Below are 21208 nucleotides of genomic sequence, written 5' to 3'. Positions count from 1 at the left end.
ATGTAATTCAGTTACTAACGCAGTTACTTTTTGTGAGAAGTAACTAGTAACTATAACTAATTACTTTTTTAAAGTAACTTACCCAACACTGGTCAGGAGTAGGATGGCTTACCGTGAGGTCTTGAAAAGCGTGTCAGGTTTCAGCCGTTGGAGGCTGTTGGATTACATTTTTATTAAATGTTTAATTTAGTTTTTCCACTGCAATAGTATATAAACTGATAAAGTTTAGTAGACTGATTTCAGATGATTATGGAGTCTCCAGCAAAGAGTCTCCTTTCCTGCTAGACCTGTTTTCTCTATTGTGTTTTAAATGAATCAGATCACTTGATTCTCACCTTTCGGAGCCCAGACGTTGAATCGTTAGGTTGATTGACTTTCACCTTTTGTCTTTAATGGCACTGGGATGGCTCTTGGAATTGGAGTTCCTGGCCAGTATCAGCATGTGAATAGTTATGCTGACTCAATTGGACTCAGAGTAGGGTGTGTTCCTACTTCATTTGCATGCTTTGTTCAGAGTCTCCACCTCTATGTAATCCCTCCCCCTTGGAATGTATATAACTACAATGCATACTGTATTAGATTAGATCATGTTGGAAGTTTCTACGGCCGCGTACAGTGGAGTTCTCAATAAAGAACAACTTCTGTTGAACGCGATCCCAACTGTCTCACTGGTCTCTGCTTCGAACAAAGAAAACTTTACAACAGATGGTGCCGTGACCCGGATAGAGTTCCAGCTTCTTCACCTGAATCCAGATTGAAACAGCAAGCTCAACAAAAGATCTGCTTTCCAGACTGCATCTTTTGGAATCCAGAGCGAAACCTCTAGCTAAACAAAGACTGCCAGACTGAATCATACCAGCTTCCTCCAGATTGAAAACTTCAAGCTCAAACAAAGATCTGCTTTCCAGACTGCATCTTTTGGAATGCAGAGCGAAACTTTCAGCTGAACAAAGATTTCCAGTCTGAATCTTCTTTTACAACCAAGGGTTGGTGAGTGCTACTCTATTCAAAAGAACCAATGCAGACCAGTACAATTGTTTTCCTCTGTGTCGTTCAGAGAAGAAGTTAACAAACAGCTGTAGAGTTTGGTTAACTAAAGATGAGCCTCTAAAAAAGTTTTTCTTTTAGAGATGAAATTTACCCCCTGTTGTTGACAGGGAAGATTAACAGTTACATGTTAATATTGTGTGTATGCTCTTGCTAGAGAAGACCTATCTTTAAGCTAGAGAATTAGCTTTAGAATTAGATTTAGCCTCATGTGCTAATAAGATTGTACCCTCTGTTTGCAAGACAGTAGAGAGAAGTTTTTTTAGTGTTTGTTTGTGGTAACAAAAATTCACAAAATGTTTAGGAAAAGTACTAGACAGATTACACCTTTTTGGACAGATAGTGAATTCAAATCTTTGTTATCAGAGCACATGGACTCAATTGTGACTGAGGAAGTCAGATTGAATTTAACAAAGAAATTTGGCATTGATTCAGGCAGAGTTTGGTCAATCGAAGATTGTAAGAAGGTACTAGGAGAAAGTATTCACAAGAACAGTGTCAAAGGCATTATCTTCTGTCACAGAGAATTCGGTTTAACCCTAGCTACAGAACAGTCTAAGCGCAACTCTGAGCTAGAGAAACAGATCAAAGAGCTCCATGCTAGAATATCTTCGTTGACTAAGAAAGTAAACCGCAACAAAGATGCAGAAAAAACTGATGTGGAAGAAGTTAGTCAGCCTGATAACAATTATCCTGACTTAAAAGCTTTCGTTGAAACAAATGTAGCCATCCAATCAGTAACTGATCAGCCTGTAGATTCAGTGCAGGTTTGTGGGGCTAGGAGAAGATCTCAGGGAACTAAAAGTGTTACTCCGAACTCTTCTGTTGTCCAAATACAAACAGTTCCCAAAACATCTTTAGGTCCTAAGGATATAGATAGACTCTCCCAGAGTTTACCCTCAGCACGCACAAATTTAGAAGAGCATTGTTCAGTAAAATGCATCTTTACGACATGTCGTTGCCGGAAGTCACACAGCTGATGTCACAAATTCTAACTGAATCTGAAATCAATAATTTTGAGTCTGCTGTTACTTCCGAATTGCAACATGTCAGTAAAGGCGATTTGAGAGAAGGTGTTTTGAAAATCCTAAAGAATATCTTAGGACCGAAAATCGATTGGTCAAAAATGACCAATTGTGTACAAGAGAAAAAAGAAACTGTTTGTGAGTACAAAGAACGATTCTGTCAGACCGCTGCCATTTACAGCGGAATTGCCGACACTCCAGAGAAAGTGTTAGGTCATAATGGTCCTCTAGTTCGCGCATGGTCCAATGGTCTTTTGTCAGAACATAGAAATGCATTGCCTTTCTTAGATCTTACATGGTCAAATAGAACCCTGCAAGACAACTTGGACAGTTTAGCTATGTGGGAAAGAGACTCTGATGTCAAGGCAAGAGTAAAAATTGCAGCAGCATCCTTTAAGGTCAACTCAGAGAAGCCAAAGAAACGCAAAAGTCCTAGAGAAGCCAGTTGTTCTTACTGTGGCAAGCACGGACATTTTGGAAAAGAATGTAGAAAAAACAAACTTAAGACAAGTTAACAATGTTATGCAGCTCTTACTACATTTGTTTGCTACTTTAAAGCAACCCCTCCCCTCGTCATTGGACTCGTGGCTAAGCTTTTTGAGGTGTTAACCATTTGGGCTGTGATTGCTTAATCTCCCCAGTAACTCACAACAAAGATGAAAGAGTTATTGACTGTCACAGCCTTTGTTTGGGGGACATTCAGTATACTCACAGCCTTAAATGTTACTGCAGAACACTACAATCAGACACCATCCTCTGTTAATGATGTTTATTAAGACTGATGTTTCACTGGAGAATGAAAATGTGCCAATTTTCTCACACACTGTACAGTGTGTACACAACACAGGGACAGAAAAGGACACGGTTCAGTGAGGGCCCTGGAAAGAACTGACGCAACAGGCGTTCGGGGGCCAATCCAGGGTGAAGACAACCTCATAGGCCTTTCCCCATTTAGTCCATCCTTACCTCACTGGTCCATAGGTGTCAAATCAATTATGAAATAGGGAAAGAATGAAACGACAACATTAGACTCTGAAAACGATAGAACCATAGTGTTTAAACTACTACAACCGTAGTGTTTTGAAGAAATACTGCTCTCTGTTTTTCTGTTTTCTGTCTTACAGTGTGCAGATAAAACTTGATGTATTTTCCGAGATCCATATGCAACGACCGTCTCATCTGCGTATGAAGCCCCAACCTCAAGAAGACAACCAGACCCACTGCTGAACGAACTATCACAAAAGAAAATGAAAAATACACAACGCAGAAAATTCACGGACCCTAATTGCATGTTATGTTTCTGTGTCAGCATGCAATTACAGATGAACAACACAGATCATGCTTGTGCCTGTAACTTACACCAGTTACAAGAATGAACATATGCTGTGTGCCTGTAACTTACACAAGTTACAAGAATGAACTTTTAAGTGTATAAATTTGTATATTATGTGAGAGTTTTTAAGAACTCTCAAAGGGGGAAGTGTTGGATTACATATTTTATTAAATGTTTAATTTAGTTTGCAACAGTAAAAGTTGAGTATATTGAAGTTAGCATTTTAAGGTTAGGTTAGGATAATGGTATCAACAGTTCCTGCCAGTCCTGTTCTCTCTATTGTGTTTTAAATGAGTCTTTAATGGCTCTAGCCAGTAGCTCCAAGACGCACCTTTTGTCTGGGATGGCCCGTGGAACCAGCGTTCCTGGCCAGTATCAGCATTTGAATAGGTATGCTGATTAAATTGATACTGGTAACACTCTGGGGTCTGGGGCGGGGTTCCTTAACTTGTATACTCATTTACATGCTTTGTTTGAATTTGTCTCCACCTTCAAAAGTCCCTCCTCCTAAAATGCCTATAAGACACCATGTAAATTTATATACTTTAGATCATGTTGGACGAATCCGCAGCCGCGCTCAATAAAGAATACTTCTGTTTGAACGTGATCCCAACGTCTCCTGGTTTCTGCTTTGAAGAAAGAAAACTTTACAACAAGGCCCACCAGTTAGATGACCCCCTGTGTGAGTGTTGCCAGAGATGGGTGAAGCCCTAGCATGTGGATCTCCACAGGAAGGAGAGGTATGGTAGTGGTGGGGTGCGTGAGAGACACCCCTGTGCACCCAGCGCATGGACAGGCCTCCTGAAGTGTAGGAGTCTGTGACAGGGTGCTTTCCATAGTGGTTGAGGATGTACTCTGATGGTGATGCCAACTAGCTGTGAGTGTGGTACCCTGCAGACTCAGGTCTGATGCCAGGGCAACTGTTCTCTTTCATGACCAGTCTGACTAGCATTTCCACAAGTAAAGGGAGAGAGCAGTCACTTAAAGTGAAACCTATGTGCGTGTGTGTTTGTGTACTGTATGTTTACGTGTATTCATTTATGTGTATGTGCTTGCACATGTATGTGTATGAGTGTGCATGACTGTGCATGACTATGCTGTCGTTCTTATACCTACCGACAGCACTCAGAGGCCACAAAGAACAGGGATAAATTTATAAACTCCAAACTCAATTAAACTTATAAACTCTAAACTCAAAAACTCGTACACTTATAAACTCATCAATCTATACACTTATAAACTCTAAACTCAAACTCTGAGTATGTGTGTGTTTGTGTCTGAGTGAGTGTGTGAGGGCGAGTTAGTCTCTCTGTGTGTGTGTGTGTGTGTGTGTATGAGTTAGTCTGTGCGTGTGTTTGTGTGAAAGAAAGTGTGTGTGTGAGTGAGTGAGTGATTGTGTGTGCGTGTCTGTCTGTGTGTGAGTGAGTGTGTGATTGTGTCAGTGTATGTGTGTGAGTGTGTGTGAGTTAATGAGCGTGTCTGTGTGTAAGTGTGTGTGAGATTTATTGAGCGTGTCTGTGCATGTGTGTGTGAGTTAGTGAGTGTGTCTGTGCATGTGTGTGTGAGATAGTGTGTGTGTGTGTGTGAGTTAGTGAGTGTGTCTGTGCGTGTGAGTGTATGTGAGAGTTAGTGAGTGTGTCTGTGCATGTGTGTGTGTGTGTGTGTGAGATAGTGAGTGTGTGTGTTAGTGAGCGTGTGTGTGTGTGTCTGTGAGATAGTGAGCGTGTGTGTGTGAGCAAGTGAGCGTGTCTGTGCGTGTGTGTGTGTCTTCAAACTAATTTAAACTTCAAACTGCTAAATTTACTTCATTTAAACGTGTAAACTAAACTCAAAAACTCTAAGTGTGTGTGTGCGTCTGAGTGAGTGTTGAGTGAGTTAGTGTGTATCTATCTATCACATTAATCCATTTCAGCTACTTTAAACTACTTTAAACTTCAAACTACTTTAAACTACTGTAAACTTCAAACTAGGGCCGGGACTCGATTAAAAAAATTAATCTAATTAATTAGAGGCTTTGTAATTAATTAATCGAAATTAATCGCATTTTAATCGCATATAAATTAGGGCTGTCAATCAATTAAAAATTATTGTGTTGAACATGTTATTGAAATAATGTTCAAATGGTGAGCATTGGAATAATTGTGCCTAGCAAATAATCAATACAATACAATTGAACATTATTAAATTATTGAACATTATTAAATTATACATTTAATATTAAACATTAAATTATAAACATTATTTACACTTGCTTTATAGGTTTTTAACATTAGCCTACTTTGAAAATGCTGCAATTTAAAGTTTGAGATGTTTTTCATCTGTTTTAGAAAGTATTTTTAGACTTGTTTTTTTTTTTCAGAAAGGTTTTACAATCTTTTGCATGTGTTATATTTTTATTAAATGTGTTTAATTAAGCCATTGCTGCAAGTAATTTGACAGTTAACAATATTTTAGTGTAGCCTACAGTTAATCACAAATTCAGTCAGCATTGTCATGACTCATTATCCCATGATGGACGGTGAAACAACGTCACGATATAAACGTTGATTCAATTTGCAGCAAAACCGAAGCATAATTCAACATTGGTTCAACGTCGACATACAATCTTTGTTCACCCATATTGAAAGAAGAGACGGTGAAACAACGTCACGAAATCAACAATGAAACAACGTAACGACATCAACAGTGAAACAACGTCACGATTTCAACGTTGATTCATTTTGCACAATCGAAACATAATCCAACATTGATTCGACCTTGGTCCCTTACGTTCACCGGTGAATTAACGTTGAAATGCCGGCTGTTTTTTTATAAGTAAATGTTCCAATCAATGTTCCAGGCAGCGCCAGCGCGTTCTCGTCTCCCTCCTTCATTTTACAGTCGAATGGTGGCTAGAACGGCTCCAGGTTCAAAGGTCAATACGGAATGGATTAATCTGCGTTATTTTTTTTAACGCGTTAATGTCCCAGCCCTACTTCAAACTAATTTAAACTTCAAACTATAGACTTCAAACTACTTTAAACTAAACTAAACTTCAAACTTCTTTAAACTTAATTAAACCTTAAACTAAATTAAACTTCAAACTACTTTAATCTTCAAACTTTCCGGTCCAAACTTTCTCAAGCCAACTTAAAGTTTGTCTCGACAAACTTTTTAATCTAGTTATCTGTTACAAACACACACGCACATAGGTTTCACTTAAGGTGACTGCTCTCTCCCTTTACTTGTGGAAATGCTAGTCAGACTGGTCATGAAAGAGAACAGTTGCCCTGGCATCAGCTAGTTGGCATCACCATCAGAGTACATCCTCAACCACTATGGAAAGCACCCTGTCACAGACTCCTACGCTTCAGGAGGCCTGTCCATGCGCTGGGTGCACAGGGGTGTCTCTCACACACCCCACCACTACCATACCTCTCCTTCCTGTGGAGATCCACATGCTAGGGCTTCACCCATCTCTGGCATCACTCACACAGGGGGTCATCTAACTGGTGGGCCTCCAACGGCTGAAACCTGACACGCCTCTCAAGACCTCACGGTAAGCCATCCTACTCCTGACACCTGTAGGGAAAAGAGAGAGCTGTCATGACACCTGGCTTTGAACCCCCCAGACCTCCAGTTTGACCACAACGCTGAAGAACCAGACTCATTCACAGGGCAGTCACAAGACATAGTGAAGCAGAACCAGGGTGGCTGCGCACCATCACTCTTAAAACAATCAACAGACATACACACAAGAGTTGCTTTGTAAATAGGGGTTTCTTTTTTTTTTTCTTTTCTTTTTTTTGTGTGTTTATTTTGTATGATTAGTTCACACATGTATTTGTACTCTGCTGACTAATGCTGATCCATGTGTGGGGGTGGGGTGGGGGGGTGGGGGGGTTAAGGGAAATTTTGACAAATGCTGTATATTTCCCTATGTTGAAAACATTGCATCACAAAAAAACAACAGCAACACATACACAAACAATTAACACACCATGAAATATATGTTTTAATTGACTTGATAACGGGTTAAGGTTAACAACCTTTTTTTAACTGTGTATTTGTATTTGATTTAACTATTTCACTACCTGCATAAATGGGCTGTCCTGACTTATTGATTAATTTATTAATTAAATGTTCTATTTATTGTGTATTGACATGATTAAAATCTTGCATTAAGGCCTGTTTCTATTTCATAATTCCACCTGTAATAGCAGTATTGAGTCTAATTAGTCGTTACTGCTTGAATCACCTAAAGAAGAAACATGAACTGGTTAACTGCAGTTTACACTGGAAGTTTACTTTTCTTTTCTGCAATACAATAAGTAGGTTTAACTTTATCGAGGTAAAAGTTTCCCCGCTGTCACCAGACGTAGGTCTAGGAGTGGAGAGAAGAGTGACAAAATCACGATAGGACTGTGCAAACAAAGTAGGCTATCTGTCTAGCATTGCCATGTCAGTGTATTGATTCATTGTCCCTTCATAGTTTGTAAGAGACACTTCAGGTTGGATGTATAATAAACTGAGCGAAGCCTATTCATCTGTTAATATGAAACGCGACTTGGCCATTTTAATTAAGGCTACAGCACATCTTGTACAACTTAAACCCTTGGTAGCTAGGTAACGATAAACAAATTGAAGGACCGCAATTCCTGATTTCGCTTTCGTTCGATAAACAAACTGAAAGACTGCAATTCCTGATTTCGCTTTCGTTCACTAAACAAAGACTATGGAAATTAAACATCACTTTTCCATCAAAAAACGTGTCGTAAAAAACATAACTTATTAGATTTAAGACCTAGGTTCGCTAGCTAGTTCTGTGCCTGCCTGTGTGCACTATGGTGCGCGCTGACCCTGGTCGACGAGAACCCGCATGAGAGATGTGACGCAGGACGTAACCCCGCCCCCCCGGGTGAGATGCCCCAAAATTTATGAATCCCACGAGCGCGGGATGCCGGGATATGACGTTTAGGTCAATCCAGATGATGAAGATCACTGGATAAAAGACTGAATTTGGATCTGGTTCTTGCAAACAACACATGGATTCTAAAGATTTGGATTACACCAATCTAATAAAATTGATGTCTTTTGTGAATCTATGTTGTGTTTTAGTGTATTATGGGTCTATAGGAGAAAACGGCTTTTGTGTCTCACGGTAAATAAACCAAATATTACAAAATGGTTAAACGATTAAAGAAGGTGTTTTTAAGGTTTTAAAGTGTATTCTTGTTTAACACTATGTAGGCTAATCCTCCATAACGAGTTTGCAGCAGAAGGCACGAACAGAGCTAAATGTTATTATTTATGAGTAACGTTAAACTATATTAATAAATGCGACTGGAAATTTAATTGATAAGACAATTGAATGCAATAGAGTCAAAACATTAATGCCACGATTTTAATATGCATAAGTTAAATAGGAATACATACGAATGTGATTGCGTCATCAAATTTTTATCAGCATTGATGAAGAAGCAACGAAGTTCAAAGAAACTGCAGAGCTGTGGCCCCTCCAGGAATTGAGTTTGAGACCACTGTTGTATGCAATCAAATGACTCTTAAATCTACTCGTTCGAAACAAAATAACTGTTAAAATGACTCGAAAGTGACTCGCTTGTATCCAAAAGACTCAAATATCATTGTGGAATCAAATTACTCTTAAAATGATTCGTTCGAAACAAAATGACTCTTAAACTGACTCATTTGAAACTGATTCACTTGTACCTTGTTTGGAATCAAATGACTGCACGTTGTATTGTCTTTCTGTTTTGACCGGAAGAGAAGCAATTTTGTCTACTTTCTGCAAAGGTAAGACATGTGGTGATGCTCTGTGTGTAATCTTAATCATCTGTGTGTTAATCTTAATCATTTTTACCATTTTTAGTCCTGTTTAAGTTGTTTTTTGTCTGTTTGAATGTTTTGTGGTTGTATTTTGTGATTAATTGTATAAATGCACCGTTTAGTTAAAGTACTACATTCATGTAAGTCATCTGGGCAGCGTTTTGATTAGAACAACAAATAATTTGTTATTTGAAACATTTTTGGTGTTATGATTGTTCTTATTAGTTTAATAGTAAATGCATACAATTTTCCTCCTCTCTCAAAAATAAAACTTACTGCTACATTTGTGGAAAACTACAGACAAAGTTTACACGTCACCTAAAACGTCACGAGAAAACACATGCAGATGTTGCTCAATTTTTAAGTCTTCCCAAGAAGTCCAAACAGCACCAGAAAATGCTTATAAAGCTATGCAACAAGGGAAACCACATACATAACTCAGAGGTCTTAGCAAGTGGAGTTGGATCCCTAAAACTAAGACGCACAGCAAAGACAAAATACAATGCAAAAGAGTCAAGACTATATTTACTGCATGTACTGCCAGGCATTATATCTCCGAAGAGATCTGTGGCGACATGTTAAAAAATGTTCTTCAAAACCAGTAGAAGCCAATTCAGAAATTGGAAGGAAAAAGGTCTTGTCTTTGGCCTCTATGAATGAGTCAGCTCTGTGTCAGCAAATATCCCCAGGTGTTTGGAAGATGTTAGCTGTCATGAAAGCTGATGAGATAACTGCTACTGTGCGAAGTGACTATTCTATTCTTCAGCTGGCCCAGTAATTTTTTAACAAACATGGCCAGGATCCCACCAAATACGTCAATATTCGCCAGACACTCAGAGAAAGTGGAAGACTTATGCTTACGCTTGGCAAGGAATTCTCAATACATACTCTTGAGGATGCTGTGAGACCTGCAAATTTTGATGTGGTGATCAAAGCTGTCAAGAAAGTGTCTGGGTACGATGACGAAAAGCACTGCTACCGTACTCCAAGCCTTGCATTAAAATTGGGTCACTCGCTGCAGAAAGTCAGTGACATTTTACATTGCAGAGCACTGATGGCACAAGACAGTAACCTGATAGTCAACCCAGAGTTTCAAAACCCTCTATGCTACAAAGTGGTCTGAAATCATCTCCCACACCACTTTAACTACGCTGAATGAGCGCCACTTTAACAAGCCTTCCACTCTTCCTTTTACGGAAGATGTTCAGCGTCTTCATAGACATCTGGGGAAGACCACAGTTCACCAAAATCATATAGTGAACTTTGTAAAGCCACCATGGCAAATGTAATACTTTTTAACAAAAGAAGAGGGGGAGAAATTTCAAAGATGACGCTGAATGGCTTTCTGGAGAGAGACACAAGTGCCCTGCACAAGGATGTCGCTTTTGGACTGACACAATTTGAACTGCACCTTTGTCAACACTTCAGCCGTGTTGAATTAAGGGGTAAAAGAGGCTGGAAAGTTGCAGTGTTACTTTCACCAGACATGGTGAAGGCCGTAACACGCCTAATAGAGAAAAGAAAAGACTGTGGTGTTCTGGCAGAAAACCTGTTCCTGTTTCCAGACCTCATTGTCTGACTCCCTACAGAGGACAGGACTGTTTGAGGCTCTCTGCGCGAGTGAATGTGGGGCTGAAAACCCTGAGCTCCTCAGGTCGACGCTATTACGCAAACATGTCGCAACTTTGTCACAGATCTTGAACCTCAAGAATAATGAGTTAGACCAGGTTGCTGACTTCCTTGGCCATGATATCCGCATTCATTTGGAGTATTACCGACTTCCAGAGGCTACTACCCAGCTGGCCAAAATCTCCAAACTACTGCTTGCCATGGAGAAAGGGTCTCTCAGAAGCCTTCAAGGCAAAACACTTGAGGAGATTGAAATCGAAGGTAATGCCATTTAAAGTTGTTTAAGTTAAAAATTAGAACTGTTTCTAGCAAATGTGTTTTAGCTAAACGGAACACACATTGTATGTAGGCAATCTATAGCACTTGAATCTCTTATATCAAGGTAATATAATTTATTTTCTTAGATAACCTACAGTTGACCAATTCAAGTGCAGAGAGTGAGGTCGATGCTGAGAGAGAGGTCGATGCTGAGAGAGAGGTCGATGAAGGAAATCTCACATATCCACAGACTGGTAAGTACAGTGTGATTTTTCTTGAATTTGTTTTATTTATGAAATCACATGACTAATGTTAAACTTTATTACAGATTCTGCAGAGATGAAAAGAACGACGAAACCTGTTGAGGAAGCTCCAGGCATGTATTTATTGTCACCAGATTTTTAAGACTTGCTATGATGTATCCCTAACCAATTGTAATTTCACTGTCAAGTCAGTAACTGTGTAATCTCTTACTGTTTTCTTGTATTTCAGACACAATTCGAGGGGATGTTAATTTGTGTCTGAAATACAAGAAAGCAGTAAGGGCCTTATCGATTTAGGTCCCAGATAGCAACTGACTGCACACACAGTTTCTTTTGTATTTTACAGGTGGGCTGAGGTCACATGCAAAGATGGCGAAGGGTGTAGTATGCCAATTAGATTTTTGAACGTTTCCTGGTTTATTCTGCAAAGAGTTTGGATGAAAGCAGACTGACTGCACACGCCAAATGAAATTCAGTACCATGGAATTAAAAGTTTCAGTGAAAGAGGCAAAGAAACATAAGATATCTCATTATTATTAGGAGAAACGAGATACAGGAGAGTACACATTACCTTTGTCTAATTTGCACATGGCACAGTACAAGTTAACCAAACTCACTCTGTAATACTTTTACTCATCTTTTGTTATTTGTGTGTATGTATTTAATGGAGTATATTACATTTGATTACAGGTTCTGCAGGACTGCTGATTGCTAGGCAACCTGTCGAGGAACCTCCAGGCATGTCTGCGCCATTATCACAAGGTTAGCCCTTATCCTGAGTCTACTAACATGTCACCTTTTTTTGATTGCTTTTAGGTTATGAAATAATGCACAGTGCATTCAGACCTCCTTCACTTGTTTCAATTTAGTTGTCACAGCAACAATTGAGATAAATGGGAGGCACGTGAGCTAAATTTCAAGTGATGTGGATGTAGAGTACAGTAGTAGAAGCTTTATATGATGACCAGGACACTCTTTTCAATCTAACAATCTACTCATTAAAACGTTGCAGTGTAACAATGAACATAGGCATGGCTGCCACTTTTCAATACACACGACAGCAACTACAAAGTCTCAGCTTGCTCTTCCACTTCAAAATAAAAGCACTTCCTCAATCACTGTAAATAATGTAAATATGTTTTAACTTTAAAATCATCTGAAAAGGAAAGTTCAAATATGTTTTAAGTACACACAAATCCAACTTGAACTGTATTTAAATGTTTAAATTAAACATTTCTCCACATCCTCCCCCCGATGAACAACTGTTTATCACTAATTAGCCCATATTTAACAAATCTCTAAAGGATACATCAGCATCATCAAAGGATCAGGATCACCAACAGGTCTCCTTAACACACTGCCTGTGAAGGTACGAACAGTACAGGAACATACGAGTCCATCTCTACCAGGAAACAGCTCAGTTATCCTGTCCATGTTCCAAGTCTGCCTGGGAGTGTTGCCCTCTTTGATCAAGATGACTCCCACTTTCAGCATGTGAGCTGACTCCAAGTCCATCAGATAGTCCTTTCGTCAGCAGTTCCAGAAACGAGTTGGAGATATCTGCAGAAGCTGTCAACTCATGTCCTCTCTGCTCACACTTGTGGCATGAGATTGTGGTAGCAAAGTCTTTGGTGGTAAGGACGCAAGTCTTTTCCCCATCTGAAAGTGAGAAGGTTTGAGTGGCTGGAGCACGTTATGGCTGGAGTATGTATGGACTTATCTAACTCTGGGGGATACAGTGAATAAGCTAAAATCCCAAAAAGTCGGCGTGTTCCTTTAAAGATTTCTTTTGTGTTCTTCTTGTTAAATATTATAAATATTATTTGCTGTAACGTGAAAGCTGTTACGTTTTTTTCTTTTTAATACTTTGTTAGATGTCACTTCACCCCTCCATGTTGTTGTATAGCGTGATTTGGAAGAGGAAGAATTCTTACTGGCACTAAGAGATCATTTTCCTGATATTCCACAAGAATTTGTATTATGCAAAGTAAATAGCCTGAGACAGGTCATCCCTTTGAGTCCCCAACAAATTATCTTAAGCAATGCATTAGGGGGGGTCTGCCCTTTATATTTGTCTCAACTTACTGAAGATCAGTAAAAAGAATTAGAAAAAATTCTAGCCTTTGCAGTTATATGTAATTGTTTTCACATGTATTGCATTAGCAACAATGTTTTATTTGACTGTACTTTTCTAGTTACAGATGGTCCGAGTGACTTCCTGTAAAAGAAGGAATGTCCCGATTTTTGAAATGTGGACAGAGGATCACTGACGTCTCTCTCTGGTGGGATGAAGCCTTAGCTGAGCTTCATTTGGGAGCCCAAGTTGAGGTGTCGTATCTGAGGGCCATAATCAGGCCAAATGGATACAGCAAGTTCAATTCGCCCACCTTTTCAAATGTTGTAATGAAGATACAACATTAAAGGGTAACTAAACCCCTGGTCAGAGCCTGACTCCACCCACTGGCAATATTTGAAAAATGCTGGAAAAGTGGGCAGAGTCCAGCGGAGATAGAGGGGATGAACCGAGGGCGGGGCTAAGCGGGGGCCTGCACCTGAGACCCACAGTGACGGATTAATTGACAACTGCTGTCAGACTCTAAAATGGAGGGTGACTGGAGTGACACAAGTAGCTTTGCAACAGAGCTGTCATTTGAAGTCGAGGACTTTTCTCCCCCACCTTCACCTGAAGTGGAGGAGGGTGAATTGTTTGTGGACACAGGGCCAGAGCCATATCAACTCGAGCCGCTGGCTCAAACTGCGGTCTTAACTCCTGCATTGCGATCGCATCCAGGATTATTATTATGACCGCCGCTAGCGTAGCTAGCGAAAGCGGTCATATAGGGATTGTCAAAGTTTTTTTTTTTTTTTTTCCGTCACCTTACTGAATTTTTCGTCAACGATACCAGGGACACCGAAGCACCGGGGAACATGAAATTTGGTGGGCATGTAGCCCCACTAGACTTCTAAGGAAAAATTTCGTTTGGTCCCCGGGGGCCGCGCTGGGCCCCCCCAAACCCCAAAAAATGCAGTTTTTCCTAAATAACTACCTGAACCGTGGCACCGAGGATGAAGAAATTTTTATGGTATGTTGGTCTACTAGACTTTTACGGAAAAATTTCGTTTGGTCCCCGGGGGCCACTTCCCCCCCCGCGCTGGGGCCCCCTTAAATTTTTCGTCAACGATACCAGGGACACCGAAACACCGGGGAACATGAAATTTGGTGGGCATGTAGCCCCACTAGACTTCTAAGGAAAAATTTCGTTTGGTCCCCGGGGGCCACTCCCCCCCCGCGCTGGGCCCCCCCAAACCCAAAAAAATGCAGTTTTTCCTAAATAACTACCTGAACCGTGGCACCGAGGATGAAGAAAATTTTATGGTATGTTGGTCTACTAGACTTTTACGGAAAAATTTCGTTTGGTCCCCGGGGGCCACTTCCCCCCCCGCGCTGGGGCCCCCGTAAATTTTTCGTCAACGATACCAGGGACACCGAAGCACCGGGGAACATGAAATTTGGTGGGCATGTAGCCCCACTACACTTCTACGGAAAAATTTCGTTTGGTCCCCGGGGGCCACCCCCCCCCCGCGCTGGGCCCCCCCAAACCCAAAAAAATGCAGTTTTTCCTAAATAACTACCTGAACCGTGGCACCGAGGATGAAGACATTTTTATGGTATTTTGCTCTTAAGGGCCCACATCAACCTAGCCCATAATCACTCATTTGTGATTTGCGCCCCTCCCATAAAAAATGAAAATGCAATATTATTCTGCTTTAATCGCCCCTATCTTCAGTGGAGATGTTCAGAACTGCACCATATTTCATGTGTATGATTAACTTGACATCCTCTGGGGGTATCCTCTGCTAAGTTTTGTAGAATTTCATCCATGGGGGGGTATAAAATAAATTCATTTATGTGCACATTTAGTGACTGTACACTCATCGGCCTGTAGATGGTGCTGTTGAGCGAAGGGTTGCTGGTTTAGGATGATACTGTCACACACACACATGCAGGAATACAAACAAACGCAAGCATGCACACACACTGACATCCACACGCACAGACACACACCCATACACACACATACAAATCCACATGCACAGACACACACACACAAACACACACGCGCACACATGTACGCACACATACATACACGCACAAACACACACACACACACACATACACAAACACACACACATACACACACACACACACACACACACACACAGACAGACATGCACATACTATTACTTTTTTTAGGTATATACATAAACACGCAATACAGCCAAATTACTCCACGTCATTTATTTTTGTGGAAAGCCAGTGCAGGCCTGAGCGGCGGTCATATTTTGTACCGCGATGCGGTACATCTAGTTACTATTACATTATTATTGTTCCTCACAGGGTCGCAAGACGATGTAAAGTACATGTTTTATTGAGTTGATGTCAATAGCGCGCGCTCTCTGTAGGCATATTCATATTTTGCCGCTATGTGAAAAAAATCCAGCAAAATGCGCCGGCGCGTTTGTCGACCCCAGAGGATTAACTTTAGCCTAACCATAAATTGTGATTAAAATATATATGATCACTCACATCAAGACGCCGCTGCGGTGGTGGAGTCCATGCAGGAGGAGCAGCATTTGGCACTGTGTCGCTTTTCAGCACGAGCTGTGTGGAGAAGCCCATTTCCAACCTCTGTTGCGTTGGAGAAGCAATCCCGTGTAAAATGCAGGTTGCACACTCCAGATCTAGTCGGGAACTCGCAGTCTTCCAGGCCAAGTGCATGCAACCACTGGCGCCTAACTTCCAAGTCTGTTGGAAAGCTGTGCAGTCCAGCAGTGCTGTTGCAACCAGCAACACTACACCTATGTACCCTCCTGACCACTGTACTAAATACAGATAAATCTACGCTAACTTGAAGCTATCCTAACTGATGCAATACTATGCTACTAACTATGCTACTAACTACTAACTATGCTTCTAACAATACTACACTAACAACTATGCTAATTAACTACCTAGACCACACAAAATAATCTAAATAACTATATAAATGCTATGTTAAATAGATGCTAAAATACTCTATCCTGATCGTTTTCAATACTCGCAATTCCAACTCCCTACAGTGGTTTTGACGAAACAAGATGGTTTTTATTCTGCCAAGGGCGTCGTAGTTCGTACCAAGGGTGTGAGAAAGCCCTAACCACGACCCCTGAGTGTTTGGTATTATACAGCGCTCAGCCAGGTGTGGACATGCAAAAACAGCAGCTGAGTTACAAATCAGGCCGGCTGGTCTGTTATCCAACCATGTATGTTTTTTCTCAGTGCGTAAATGATTATGGGCGAGTTTTCGTATATATTTCGCCTTTGTTATTGATATTATTGTTCTGAATGTTGAGATTTGCTCGTAAAATGAACACATATTAAATTGCGTCACAAAGTGAAACCAAACCGTTTTCATATCAGACTTTGAGCTTGAAAATGATTGTAATTAGATTAGATTATAAGATATTATATTTTCTTCCTAGTTACAGATCACCCGGTGTGTTCAGTATTGTTTGAAAATGTTGAATTTAATAACATTTTGTTTGCTGCTGTAATATTGAGCATACGCAACGTTGTGATCGTGCAATCTGCGTGTCATTGTTTACTTTATTATTTATTAATATAATCAGCACACAGTTTACCCAAGTATGTTAATTTATATATTACTTAATAACTGAATGTTTGTATCATTTACTGATATACTTAACTGCATGTTTGTATAATTTACTGATATACTTACAACTGTTTCTTTGTTTATATTCTGTTTATTGCAGACCACACATTTGTGAAGTAACATATACAAACTCCTTTGAATAAATGAGTTAAACTGGGATTCCCTCTCGTGTTTCTCTTACCGGAAACACACACCACCATCTTGACTGCATTAATCCCAAACCCTTGAGTGTCCCATACCCTTGAATAAAGGGCATAGTCAGAGCCCATCTACGGAGAGCCTTGGCACTTCCTATTAGCCCCATTGTATCGATCTTGGTTGCAGTTCCATTAGAATTCCATTGGAGGTGATCACTGGCAAGCGCAGACTGAATGGGAGTCTTTGGAGCTAGATGGCTAAATGTATCTCTTTCTCCTGCTTGTCGTTGAATCAACGTAGATTTTATTGTTGATTCCGCAAGTTCAATATAGATTATAGTCCAAAAGTCGAATGAATGAGTACTTATGTCCTTCCTTCCTAACAATAAGAACACAATAACCAATAGTAAATTAATAAATTAACAAACATGAGAAATGATAGGATACTATACTACAACAATACTGAACATACTGAACATTCAAATCCCTGGCGACGACTCGGTGCAGGAAACCAGGAGAAGGAGAACTTCCTGAGAGAATGCATCAGTTGGGTGGCAGGCTGCTGGAATGAAGTATCTGTGCACCTCAGAATTGAATCAGGACTGCACTGAGGTAGTGCAACACACAATTACTTTTCAAATAAAAAGTAGCCTGCTGAAACTAGGATTTTGACCACCTGTTTTTTTTTTTTGGTGGAACCTATTCTCCTTAGTTCCTTAGACACAACCAATAGTAAATAAACAAAAATGAGAAATGATAGGATAGGTTACTATACTACAACACTAGACTAACTACAATTAAAGAATTCAGGAGTATGTGTGTGTGGGAGGGGGCATCTCAACAGAACAATAACCAAGAACAATAACAAGTGGAAGACCTATCAATAAGAACAAGTGGAATACCTAACAATAAGAACAATAACAATAATAACAAGAACAATAACCAATGGTAAATAAACAGGAGATTGTTGGATGATGTAAATAAAGTCCATGAAGTCTGTAAAACAAAGGTGGTTCAACAATAAAAAGGAGCAAACTGCTAGTGAAGAACCAATATGTGGATAAGGAAAATTATGATTCTAATCCAGGTTTCAATTTTCAGGAGAAAGAAATGGCTCATTAACATGAGACGAAGTGACCTCAGACTCTCCATGTCACACGAGGAGTTAATGCAGGGGGGATATGTTGTATGTGAAATGCATTTTGAGGAATGCTTCCTTGTAAAAGTGAGTTGTGCATTTGGAAGGAAATGACAATTTAAATAAAAATAATACAATAAATAATACAATTAATAGAATTACTGATACATTGTGCTGTGTGCTTCAAATAGCACAATGGAAAGGCGGCACTCACCAGTGATACCATCCCTACATTGGTGGATTGCGACAACCCGCCACCATTTGCCTCCCCACCTCTAAAAAGGCAGAAAAAAACTGAAGGTAACAATGACAACTGAGGCCAAGACCATACAAATAATTAAGACACAAGACCATGAAATTACATTTACATACATTACATTAAATGAATTAACTTTAACTGATCCTTTGATATTAATTGACTGATTCAATTCTCAAAAGCTAAGCGGAGACAATCTGAGGAGCAGGAAGAAGAGAGGGATATAATAGACACAGAGGGAGGGACAGAAAAAAGCACAGAGGAGACACCAGAAATTATAGAGGAAAGGACAGAGGAGACTCTAGAGATACCAGTTGAGATAGAGGAAAGGACAGAGGAGAGTGCAGAAGGGACAGATAAGGAGTCAAATGGAGGCACAAAAGAACAGGCTCAGGCTCAGGTGACCATTCCACTCAGCAGTCTCCAACAAAAGGACCAGGTGATGTTCTGATCTTCTTCAATTTCAAGATTGTGACTGTAGCATTATCACAGACACACATACACAATGCCTTTTTTGTTATTACAGAGAATTAAACAACTAGAGGCAAGCCTTGCACGGCTGGAAAGGCTAAAACGGAGGAAAAGGAAGCCAGCTGCCAGGCCTAAAAAACCCAAGTAATGTCAATAAAAGGCAAAAAAAGCTGCCTTTAGAATTATAAACCCTTGATTTAACAAAAAGGCAATGCATCTTGAATCTTAAAATCTACTTACTTGTTCTTCCGTAGTCCCCATGAAATTATGGCTGAGATGCTCCAGAGGTGTCCTGATGGCTGCCGGAACTTCATTAAGGCACAGCTGTCAGAGGCAGGGAAAAAAGACAGAGGAAGAAGGTTTGACCGGAACATGAAGGATCTGGGGCTGCAGCTTTTACACAGCAGTCCAAAGGCGTATCGTCAACTGAAGACGATATTTGCTCTTCCCTCTACAAGAACGCTTAGGCATTATGTCACTGGACGTGTGGGATATTTCTCTGTAAATACCAATTTATGAAATTAGACTACTCAACTTTGACCAGTTTCATAATTTTAAGATATAACAAAATCTGATTATTAAACTTACTTTAATAATCAACAGCCTGGCTTCATCTCAGGGAATCATCTCCCAAATGGGAGTCATCGCCACCACTATGACCCACTGTGGAAAGAATGTGCACAGTAGTCCTGGACGAGATGGCAATCAAAAAACAATTTGATTACGACCGGAGAAATTATGCCATCTATGGCATATCAGGATCAGGAGCTGCTGCCAAACAAGCAATGGTCGTCATGACTAGGGGCATTTTGGGGAAGTGGAAGCAGGCAAGCCATACTTTAGAAAAACATTTGTTTTGATATTGCTGTGTATATTCAAACGCATTTACCTAAACCATGTCTTTCAACAGACCATAGGATATTTCTTTTCCCCAAGTTCAATGCCAGCGGAGGAAATTGCGGCCATCAATAAAGATGCCATTTGCCACCTACAACACATAGGGCTGACAGTATGTAGTGCACAGAGTTGTTTTTTTTAAATAGCAGCATTAACAAATGCATTACTGCATTGTGTGGACTTCCACTCCAACCTTGTATTGACAAAATGTATTAACCAATTTCAAAGGTGCAGGCAGTAATATGTGACCAGGGAAGCCCTAATGTTAAGGCTGTGCGTAACCTCGGGGCTAGCCTGGACCCTCTGGGAGGTGAGGAGTCCCACTGCATCCTGGTGGGGGTTCAGAGGGTTCCAGTGATCTTTGATGTACCTCACCTTCTCAAATCAATCAGGAACAACCTGTACAAATATGGCCTACAGGTAAGCACAGTAAACAAAGCAATCACAATTGCAATGACTCATACTGAACATAAAAGATATCACAATGATTCACACACCAGCTCGTATTTATTTATATCCTTAGACACAAGGAAAAAATGTTAGATGGAATCACATTACCAAATTCTATGAGCTGGACAAGCTTCACGCCATTAGAATGGCCCCAAAGCTAACCGAGAGGCACATCCACCTGCCCGCATTCTCTGCATAGCGTCAGTTTGGCTATGCAGGTGTTTAGCCACACTGTCTCTGCTGGTAAAGTTTATCCATCTTTTCAAATACTTTTCTTCAATAACTAACTGCAGATTGTAATGTGATTCTGACCACCTATTCAATTGTCGTATCTGTTGTGACCCAGGCATTTCTGCGATGGTAACATTGCAGAGACTGCCAGCAGAGGCAAAAGATACAGATGACTTTGTAGCAAAATTAAATCACCTCTTCGACGAGCTAAATTCTAGGTAATTATGTAAAAAAAAGCACCTTAACTTCAAACATACAACTTACTAACTACACCCGATTAACTACGACCTACCTTTCTACCATCACCCCACTAACTACGACTATCTACCTACAACTATCCTACTTGCAGATCCGTCAAGGACTCAAACACCTGGCGACGACCCCTTGGTGCAGAAAACCAGGAAAAAGAGAACTTCCTGAGTGAATGCATCAATTGGGTGGCAGGCTGGCAATTCAGGTCAGTCAATAAGAAAAGACAAACAACCAAACTACACCAAATCAACATCTAGGCTGAGGCACACACTAACGCAGGC

This window comes from Abramis brama (assembly GCF_963993115.1).
Source record: "Abramis brama genome assembly, chromosome: 4".
NCBI lineage: Eukaryota > Metazoa > Chordata > Actinopteri > Cypriniformes > Leuciscidae > Abramis > Abramis brama.
Note: the sequence above shows the minus strand (reverse complement) of the source record.